Raw genomic sequence first — 10,490 nt, forward strand, 5'->3', positions numbered from 1 at the left:
ATGTCAATCCAAAAATATTAGGATTAACACCGTCAAAGCCTGAACCTACATGTTATTATACATTTATTATTAATTTAAGATATAAAAAATATTAAAAGGATAGTGACAAAACTTTAATCTTTATTATTTTTAATTCTATTAGACTATTAAATTTATCATTTTTGTTTAGTTATTAAAATATTTTGAAATATTAAAACTTGAGTTTAGAGTTATGATTTATATTAAATTAGTAATTAATAATTTTTTTTTGCTTCCCAAATGTATTTAAATTTTAAAATATTATTTTATAATGTGTTTTATATTTTCTAACTTTGAAATAAGTATTTTATTTATTAGAAAATTTTACTATAGCTTTTCTATTTGATCTCCTATCAAAGTTGTTCACAAGCTTGGCATAGGTTGGCAATTCTCAATCCAACCTAGGATTGGATTTGGCATAGGTTGGATATAATCATAGGTGGGTTTGATAGCCTATTAACTTAATCGTACCACCCGTAGCTGCAACCCTAAATTAAATAAACTAAAATTCTTCATAATAGAAAGAAAAGCAAAATAGCATAACATACCATTAATATTGAATAATATGCAAATATATATAATTTAAATTTTATATAAGTAAATAGCCAATTGGGTTTCATTGGGTTTGGGCTTTTCAAGCCCACAACCTAAGCCCACTTCAGAACCTAAGTAGCAAAATAGGTTGCCTAATTCCTTATGTGTTGGGTGGGGTTGCACTTGAGTAGGTTGCAACCCCAGAATTCACTACCAGACAGTCATCGAAGGAGAGCCTTTTAGCTGGAGATCTGATTGAGACTAGAACTCTTGCTCATGTACAAATTTGAATTGCAGACAGTCTCCTTTTAAATGATGGTGCCATCTTCAGGGAGTCTCCTGAGAAACCGAGGTATTGGAGGTGTACCGAATGCCGATACTCCCTCGAGGAATCGAACAACCTGCCCCATGGTTGGCCTCTCCTTCTCATCATCTTGAATGCACCAACAAGCAATTTTGCAGGCTCTACTCAGCTCTTCCATGTCTGCATTACCCTCCAACCTGTTATCTAACAAGGTGACAGCACCATGGCTGCTGTTCACTATGTGGGCAGCTCGAGAGGGAAAATATGGTCTATCCCCACGTCTAACGGGTCTCTGTTTCTCCTTCCTGATATAATCTCGAGAAGCACCATCCCATAGCTGAAAACATCGGCTTTCGGTGTGATGGCTTCGCGTGCAAGGTAGCCTCTGGTTCCTCTCATTGTCGTCAAAACCCGGCTGAAGTCTCGTCCCATGAACTTTGAGAGACCGAAATCAGCCACTTTTGGATTGTATTCAGCATCCAACAAAATATTCTCAAGCTTGATGTCACAATGTATGATGCAATCTCTGCACTTCTCAAGGTAAGCCAATCCTCTAGCCGTCCCCATTGCAATACCATATCTTGTTTTCCAATCGAGAGTCTTGGAATCCCTTCGAAACAAGTGATATTCCAGAGAGCCGTTTGGCATGTAATCAAAGACGATACATCGTTTTGAAGCTTCTGCACAGAATCCCCGAAGACGGACAAGATTAATGTGTTGTATTGTTCCGATGCTTCTTACTTCTGCACTGAATTGCTTCTCTTCTTTCATTAGATGATTCAGTTTCTTCACTGCTATGGCTGATGAATTGGGCAGCGTGCCTTTGAAAACCGAACCACATCCTCCTTCTCCAAGTTTTTCTGAGAAGTTCTTTGTTGCAGTCTGTAGATCTTGGTACTTAAAAAGCACCAAATAATCCTCAATTGCCTGAACTGGACCCACTGTTTGCCTCTGTCCCCTGCGGAGAATACGGAAAACAATAAGAACAATGGCCAAGACCAGAAAGAACCCTCCAATTGTTCCAATGAGAATCCATGTAATGGTGTTTTTTCCAGTTTCCACCAGCTCAGACCCTGCAATTCGCACATGGAAATCTTTTCCACCCTCCTTATCAGCCAGGACTTTCTGTAGATTAAAGAGAGCTCCTTTCCAGATCAAACACCCATTATCATAAGCATATGCAGTGCAGGAACAATTGCTCAAGCAAGCTTTTTCACACTCCTCAGGCTTTGTAACTGTCAACTTCTCTGCATCAACTGGAAAGACCGTGTTGGAAATCACAAAAAAGGTGTCATTCCAACATTGGAGAGGGGTCTTCCTCACACACCCACCTGAATGGTCTTCCAATTCCCAATCTTTAATCACAGTGGGTTCAAAACCTTTCAGGCACTCACAAAGAGGTTCCTTCGTTGTACTGCAGCTCCAAAAGCCCCGCAGAAACCATGGACTTCACATTGTAGCGTCGGCCGAGTCCAATAGATGGCCCACTCCGTGAAGTCTTTCCCCCAGACAAACTGCTTGAGCTGCCCAGTGTAGTCCAGCACGAATCTAGTGTCAACCGAAGGGAAACCAGCATCATAGGTGAAATAGCTTTCATTCTCAGTCTTCACGAACCTGAAAATTTTAATGTAATAGTCCCTGTCTATTTCAGGAACATCGACAAAGTTCTTCCCTATCCACTCCCCACTACTCCAATACATTTTAGAATGATTCCGTAGTAAGTCATGACTTGCTCCATTCTGCACCTCTTCTACCTTAGAGGAGAAAATCCCAGGTGCAGGATTTTCTGGTTGCTCCATGCAGTCAAGGAACATCTTTTCGTTGGTAAGCTTGCTGTATCCAATCCTCCCACCAGGCAGCCATGTATCAGTTGGGTGGTCAAAACTTTGCCAGTACACCACACTGGAGGAATTTGTCCCCCCTCGTACAACTAAATTTCCATCTTCAAGAAGAACAGCAATGGTGGAATCAGGCGTAGTAGAGTTCACATCTGTTGACCAGATTTCAGTTTTGGACTGGTTGAGTAGAACTAACCTCCCATCATGGGAAAGTTGTAACGTGGAAGAAGATGGATCAGACAGGGGCTGGTCTCTATTTGCTACCCAAACTACTGTCTTAGTGGGTAGTCTTCCATACCTGTGGACCCCGCATTTCGGCTCATGCGTTTCCCACTCGACGGCGAGCTCGATTATTAATTTCGAAAAAAATGATCTTTATTGATTAAGAAAAATTGACTTGGAGTCGCCACTTATTTTTGTTTTATTTTTAAAGGGTAAACAAAATAAGAAAGAAAAACCCTAAGTGTGACTCCTTATTTTGGAAAAGGCGGTCTGTGAAAAACCGGATCGGGTTCGGGGGTCAGGTTACTTATCGGGAAGGTACGGTACAGACCGTAGCACCCCTTTAAGTCCCTAAAATCGGGTCTCTACTAATAAAATGAAGCCGACGTGGCAATTGACGAGTAAATCAATGAATATCCTGAATGATCATGCACACATAAAAGTCGAGACATGCATAGACAACGATTAGAGGAAAATGGGTACATACCTGGGCAACGATCCATAAAGCGCTATCAAGAAGTGAGGTCAGTGCACAATTAAGGAATAGTTTCGAGCATGTCATAGAGCAGAATAAAATCAATCATGCATGGCAATTAAATCAAACAAACAATCAATCAATCACATGGAAATCACATATGTTGGGCCCCCACCAAAGCCCGATTTATATTGCATGAATTAATCTCACGAATCCCATTATTTCGGAATTATGAAGATTCATCATTCTTGCTTGTGTAAAAATTAAAAGAAATAGAACATTATTTAAAAAATCGGAGTGGAATTAAAACTGTTCGAGAGAAAATTGGATTTTTGAGGTTTATTTGGAAATTGAAGTCTCGAAAATTATTTGAAGACTAGAGTCTTGAAAAATTAAATTTAAGAATTGGAATTTTTGATATTAAATTTGAAAGAAATTAGAATTTTGGAAATCGGAAATTAAGTTCAGAAATTGGAATTTTGAATAATTGTTTAAAATGGAATTTCAAAATAAATGACTAAAATAATAATAATTAAATAGATTAACGTGAATTTTGGAACTTTGGAATTATGAATTAAATCGGGAGTCGGAAATTTTAATGAATCGTTTAAAATGAAATTTTAGAATAAATAAATAAAATAATAATAATTAAAATAATAAGGATTAAATAAATAAATGTGGAAATTGGAATTCCGAAATTTAGAAATCGAATTTAGGAATCGGGATTTTGAAGAATTACTTGATGATAGAATTTTAAATAAATAAATAAAATAATGATAATAATAATAATAATAACAAGAATAATGATTGAATAAATAAATATGGAAATTAGAATTCCGGAAATTAGGAAATTGAGTTTGGAAATCGAGGTTTTGAGGAACTGCTTGATGATAGAATTTTAAATAAATAAATAAAATAATGATGATTTGAATAAATTGATGTGAGGATTTAAAATTTCAGAAATCAGAATTTAAATTTAGAAATTAGAATTTTGAAAGATTATTTTAAAGATTGAATTTTTAAAAATGAACAAATGAATAAATAACGATGATTAAATAAATTGGTGTGAGAATTAAAGTTTCGGAAATTGGAGTTTTGAGATTATTTGAAGATGATATTTTTTTAAAAAAAGATGAAATTCGGAATTATGGAACTTTTGGGATATTAGAATTAAAAATTGAATTTTGGGAAAACTAAATTTATAGTTAGAGTTCTAGAAAATTATTTCGAGAATTAAATTTTGAAGAATTAAAATTAAAATATTGGAATTTTGGAAATTTGAATTTTAGATCTGAAGTTTCGTAAGCTGAATCTAAAAATCGTATTTTACGATATTATTTCGGAAAGGGTACGTGTATATATATATTCTTAAATAAAATAATTAATAAATAAATAAATAGACAAATAAAAAAATAAATGAATAAAATAAATGAATAAAATAGATAAGATAAATGAATAAATGAATGAATTTGAAATGTTGGGATTTTTAAAAGAATTATTCGATAACAGGACTTTCAAAAAAATGAAAATTCTAACATGTAAAGTGGAATTAAGAAGATGGCACGTGGGAGAAAAGAGAAAAAATAATAATAATAATAATAATAAACCACTTTGAAGCCCGCTGGAACCATGCCACCAATGAAGAATAAAAAAATAATATAAAAAACTATGTCTTTGACTTTTATCCACTAATTTGTTTAAATAATGAAAACATTCAGCAAACACTTGCTCTTGTCAGATAATAAACTCCAAGCCTCTGAAGCAATTAAATGTACCATCTGCACCAATGAACTTGTTTTTATTAGGACAAAGCATAAGAGCCAGCTCCCTGCATTGTTTCTTCACAGTTCCCTCATCGGCCAAGGGGATTACACCAAGTATCCCAGACCAATCCACTCTTCCACTCACTTTCTTCTCAGCTGAGATGTACACATCAAATATAGTTAACATTTGAGAAATACCCTCACACCCAGGATACAAATTTTGGGCATTTAAAACAAATTTCTTTGCACCCAAAAGGTCTTCATCCCTGAACTTCCTCAGGGCAATATCTTTCGCTCGAGAGGCATCATCCTTATAGCACTCCATAATACTCCTACATATTTCCTCTATGCGTTTCTCTACAGCCTCTACCACCTGGTTGATGACTTCAAAAAGATGGGTCCCAGCATGCATGTGCACAAAATAAAGGCCCTTACTTTCAAAAGCTCTCAAACTGATACACAAAATCATCAACTATGTTCCACAGCCCATGGTTTGGCAGCTTGCAGTGGATAAGTTTGAGAGAGAAAATGGGTATGCTGAGCAAGAAATGGGTGTGGCGGGCGTCACGTGGCCATGCATGACCATGCATGGCAAATAGGCTTAGTGGGTATGGAAAATGGGTGTGACTGGTGGGTTTGAAAGGCATGGGTATCTACATGGATACGCATGGAGATAATGGGATGAGTAGCGGGTGCTCCCTGTCCCATTGAGTGGCTGCAAACTCAAACCAGATGTCCAACATCCCAAAAGAAACGCCAGAAACAAAAGGAGAGAATAAAGAAAGAAGAGAAAAAAAAAAAAAAAAAAACAAAGCATGCACGAGAAGAGATAAAAAAAAAAAAAAAAAAACCATCAAACCTGACTCCATTTCATGAAGATCAGAAAAAAAAAGAAATTTATCAAAAGGAAGATGAAAGACAATGAGGTCCGTACCTGTAGGTGGCCTCTCTACCAGCAAGACCAGCCAGGCTTCCCACTTTTTCCCTTGCTTCCTTCTTTTTTTGTTCTTTCTCTCTCAGCGAGTGAAGTCCCCAAAATGTCTGAAAGTCCTCTCCTTTTTTCTTCTCCGCCTTCCTGTCCTGCCTGCCCGAATATCCCTAAAATATCTCACTCAAGCTAAATATCTGCCTCACTGTGCGTCCTTGGAGGGTGGCGTCACCATCCACCTACTATCATGGCCTCGGTCAGATCCTTAGCAGGGTGTCTTGTGCAGCTCCTCCCTTCTTGCATGAGGCCCCCCCCTTCAGCCATTCCTCAAAGGTGGCGGCAAATCCCCAAAATAAATATGCATGTATATATGTATAAAAACAAAACAAAAGAGGGGGTCTACAAATATGCCCCTCTTCGGTAGAATTCACGAATGTAAAGAACATGAACACTGAAGTGAAAGGAAAGTGTGAATAGTGAGTGTAATGAAGCGAACTCTACCGAAGAACCAAGGAGACCCCCATAGGAACACTAGCGAAACACGAACTCACTCAAACTAACAGACAAACATGAGCCTAAACCTGAGAGAAAATGATGTCTCAAAATGTCTCTGAAGCCACACTGAGGACCCAGGCTTTCCCTAAGACGTCTCCAAAAGTGACTCGAAAGACCATATCAAGGATGAGTAATGGTCGAACCACTCTGGAAGTATGGGAAAGAATGTGCCAGAAGGAGACTATCCTAAGTGAACTATGTGAAAATGACAAATGTAGGGTGCTCAATAACATGACAGAAGTACGTATCGTGGACTCAGAGGACATCGTCATAAGTAGTGAGAAGGGAATATGAAAGGACAATGACGAATAGGCAATAAGCACGGGTTAACAAGGTGAGGAAAACGAGGATAAACGCAAATCCATGAAGGTAACATGTGCAATGCTAGTGGATATGAATGTCGGGGCCTGTGACTCTGAATGATATAGATGAGAAGGAATGACTCTCAACGTCAAAACACGAAAAGGTGATGACTCAAGGTGCCTGAAGGGATACGTACAATGGCTCTGGACAACAAAATTGAAAATAGAGATGGCTCTGAACGTCGAAACAGAGGAATGGTGATGGCTCTGAACGTTGAAACAGAAGAGTGATGATGGCTCCGATTGCCAAGACTGGAAATGTCGATGGCTCTAAATGCCAAAACTAAGAAGCAATGATGGCTCCGAATGCCGAAATTGAGAATGACGATGGATTTGACCGTCGAAACTGGAAATGGTGATGGCTCTAAACGCCAAACTGAAATAGGGGGATGCCCTAAACAAGATGACGGTAGGGGAATGCCCAAACGAAATGACAGTGGGGGGTTGCCCCAAACGAAAAGACAGTGGGGGGTTGCCCCAAATGAAAAGACAGTGGGGGGGTTGCCTCAAATGAAAAGACAGTGGGGGGTTGCTCCAAATGAAACGACAGTGGGGGGTTGCCCCAAACGAAAAGACAGTGGGGGGTTGCCCCAAATGAAAAGACAATGGGGGGTTGCCCCAAATGAAAAGACAGTGGGGGGTTGCCCCAAACGAAACGACAGTGGGGGTTGCCCCAAATGAAAAGACAATGGGGGGTTGCCCCAAATGAAAAGACAGTGGGGGGTTGCCCCAAACGAAACGACAGTGGGGGGTTGCCCCAAACGAAACGACAGTGGGGGATGCCCCAAATGAAACGACAACTCGTAAAGACCAACAAATGGGTCCGACAACCATGAAATCAACACGGGATATGCTAAACTCAAAAAGGGGAGGCATGCCCCAGTAGGAAAGCGCCAAAAGGGGGGTATGCCCCAGTATGAATGCATCATCTCAGAATGGGTAAACTCTCAGTGCAGAATGATTTCCGGAAAGCAAGTGTCCAGCCTAAACTGTCATCTCACAAAATCATCATCGATGAGTGGGCCATGCCCCAGTGTAAGCATCCCCAAATCAAACATCCATGAGAAAAGTATAACCAATCATGCATCATCTGATCCAAAATGAATCTTCGCTCCTCAAAGTCATTGTGGTAATGTGAAGAGAGTATCTGACCTCCTCTTAAAGAAAGAGCATGTCCCACTATGAACTGGTATCTCTAAAATCAACCACCGATGAAATGGTTATGCCCCAGTATAGGGCAAACCCTGAAATGACTAGACTCCGCTACATGCTCTCATAAGTGTCTGTGTCCTGATCCAATCATCTAGAAAATCTGTCAACAATGATGAGAAGGCTACGCTCCCGTGATCACATCAAAGAAAACATCTGATCATATCTCGTACTCCAGTGTGAAATGAATCTGATCGCTTCCGAGGAACAGCTATGCCTAAAAACCATCATCGACCGAAAGGGGTATGCCCCTGTGTAAAATACACCAGATGAAATGCGCCAATCCTGTCTCATGCTCCAATGTGAAAAAAGGACATCTGATATCCCTCGAGGAATGGACATGGCTCAAAAATCCGTCATCGACTGAGAAGAGTATGCCTCGACATAATGGTCATTTGGTAATAAAACTCTCTGAGATGGTATGCCCCAGTGTAAGGCCATACCATAACTCCTGTCATCGAATGCGCGATCCTCGTCATCCACGTGTACACTGAATCAGACCCATAGATCAAAGGAGCGTCTCTCGGAAGGAAAGCATGCTGACATCGAAGCGTTGTGAGGTGCAGGCTTAACTGGGTAACTCCCGAAAGGCTCCACGGAGGAAACATCGTGTCAATGTGTATCTCATAAGTGGGGATGACTGGGCAACTCCGAGAGGCTCCGCTGCGGAATCATCATAAAGATAGCAAATATATCATCGTCTCGGCACACGTCTCGCAAATGGGGATAAGTGCACAATCCCACCAAGATCCGTAAATCTCATCTAGAACGGTAATATGCCCCAGTATGGGCATCAGATGTACGATAGGTCAGAAGAACAAGTGTCATGAAATCATCTATCGTCGCACATGTAATCTCCGTGAAGATCGGTAAATCTCATCCGAAACGGGAAATATGCCCCAGTATGGCATCAGATGTGGGACGGGTCAGAAGAAAAAGTGACATAAAACCATCTATCATCGAGCACGTGACCTCCTCAAAGATCCATAAATCTCCTCCGAAACGGAAAATATGCCCCAGTATGGGCATCGGATGCACGACAGGTCAGAAATCGAGCGACATGAGATCATCTGTCATCGAACATATAACAATGGTCGTCCGAATCCATAACTGAATCATGCACACATATCCAAGATGTACCTCCCGGATGGAGAGGCATGATAGCATCCAAGTGTCGAGAAGTGCGGACCTGGCTGGGTGGACCTTAGGGGCTCCGTAAGGTAACGATCATGTCCATGTCTCAGTGAGCATCCAATAAGTGATAATGATCGTGCAAGTCTGTGAGGATCCATAAACCCCTAAATGAAGTGGGATATGCTCCCAGTGTGGCACCAGAGGTACGATAGGCCAAAAATCGGGTGACACCCAATCAATCATCGTCAAACTCGCGATCCTGGTAATCCGAACACAACTGAATCAGACCTGCACATCAAAGAGGCGACCCCCAGAAGAAGAAGCATGACGATATCTAAATATCAACCAGATCTCAATCACCTGTCCAAGTAGAGGCTGCTGAAGACGACATCTGATCCCATGGCCTCAGGGTGGTCTTAAGACACGGGACGTAACGTAGGCCAAGGTGATAGGGTGATAGAAACGAAAGGAAACTAGGCTCAAATACCCAATGATCAAAACTCATGCCCTCATATATGAAATGCAACATGTATAGTGAACCTCATGAGCCATGGACCTGAGGATGCCTAACGTGAATATGATGTCGATAAGGAGACAAATGAAGCAACATGAACTGATAGCGGTATGTGTAATGATGATGCGAAATGAGTATCGAACCCGAGATGGGTCGCTGTAAGGAGGAAATAAGATGTGAAGGGAATGAGATGAATCACAAGCAACGATAAAAGCGACAGCGAAACAATGAATATGTGAAGAAATGTGGTGATCGCCTCAGATCAAACATGAAGTGAAGTCACATCAATAATGAACGTAATGATGGAAAGGACAATGACTCGGAGTCCTTAGGAGAAGGTCACTCATCTCTCTCACAAATAGATATGACGAAGCAATACAAATAACATGGGATCTCAGAGAGCTCACATACGAACTCCCAATAACGAACATACTCGATAAAAATGACCCCCATACATCAATATACATACTCAATGATAAAAAATAATACACACTATGTTTTTTTTTTTTTTTTTTTTTTTTTTAATCCTCTTTTTTTCTTTTCTTTTTTTTTCTTTTTTTTTTTTTTTTTTTACATATATACAAACACGCGTACCCCGAACATGAATAAATGAACCCCAAAGATGATATCAATA

The 10,490-nt window shown here is 39.8% G+C and overlaps 1 pseudogene; it reads right to left on the reverse strand.

Annotated features, from left to right (window-relative positions):
• Nucleotides 1–860: 860 nt before the first annotated feature.
• LOC117910666 lies at nucleotides 861–6,406 on the reverse strand (annotated as a pseudogene).
• Between the last annotated feature and the right edge of the window lie 4,084 nt (nucleotides 6,407–10,490).

Source organism: Vitis riparia, unplaced genomic scaffold, assembly GCF_004353265.1.
Source record: "Vitis riparia cultivar Riparia Gloire de Montpellier isolate 1030 unplaced genomic scaffold, EGFV_Vit.rip_1.0 scaffold807_pilon_pilon, whole genome shotgun sequence".
NCBI lineage: Eukaryota > Viridiplantae > Streptophyta > Magnoliopsida > Vitales > Vitaceae > Vitis > Vitis riparia.